This window comes from Apium graveolens, chromosome 5, assembly GCF_009905375.1.
Source record: "Apium graveolens cultivar Ventura chromosome 5, ASM990537v1, whole genome shotgun sequence".
NCBI classification, from domain to species: Eukaryota; Viridiplantae; Streptophyta; class Magnoliopsida; order Apiales; family Apiaceae; genus Apium; species Apium graveolens.
In genome coordinates, this window is record NC_133651.1 from 23,353,282 (window position 1) to 23,354,216 (window position 935).

The following is a 935-nucleotide window of genomic DNA, read 5'->3' on the forward strand; positions in this document are numbered from 1 at the left end:
ACCAGTGAGAACCACTTTGTTGTTTTGATTATTAGTCACAACACATGCTTCTTTGTTGAAGGTTACTGAGTTGCCTTTGTCACAAAACTGGCTGATACTCAACAGATTGTGTTTGAGACCATCCACTAAGGCAACCTCTTCAATGATGACATTGTCCTTTGAAATCAAGCCATATCCCACAGTATAACATTTGCTGTCATCTCCAAAAGTAATACTTGGGCCAGCTCTCTCCTTAAACTCTATGAGCAGGGTAGAATCACCAGTCATGTGTCTTGAACAGCCACTATCCGAGTACCAAAGATTCTTTCTGTTTCCCTGCACACATCAAAATCAAATCAAGTTGATTTTGGTACCCAAGTTTCCTTGGGTCCTGCCTTGTTAGCTTTGTTCTTCTGTTTCTTAGGTTTTATCTCATTTGACTTAGGAATTTCAGATTCTTCCTTAGTCAATTGGGTTGTACCTTTGAAACCACTAAATGCAACAGAATCATCATGCATGTTATGGCTAACAGGAAATGGCATGCTTGGTGTAAACATGTTATTCCAGTAAGGCATGCTAAATGGCATTTGAGGCATATTATATGTAGCATAATATGGATTAGGTGCAAATGGCATATTAGCAAACTGTGCATTCATATTCTGTGTAGGCATAACATTAACAGGCATGGGAGGCATGGCATTCTTGTTAGGAAATTGAGGCTGAACAGACATGGGAGTAGGCATGGCAGATTTGTAATTAACAGACAAATGATTTACACTACCACACTTGACACAGATTTTTCTAGGAGCATATTTATCAGGTGTGTAGTTATTGTATTTGTTAATCCCTACTTTACCATTCCTATTATTTTTCTTTTTAGTCTCTGTTTTTACCTCTATTTTCTCAAGTATGTCACTTAACTGTTTGACAGTCATGTGACCAACATTAGCCTTTTT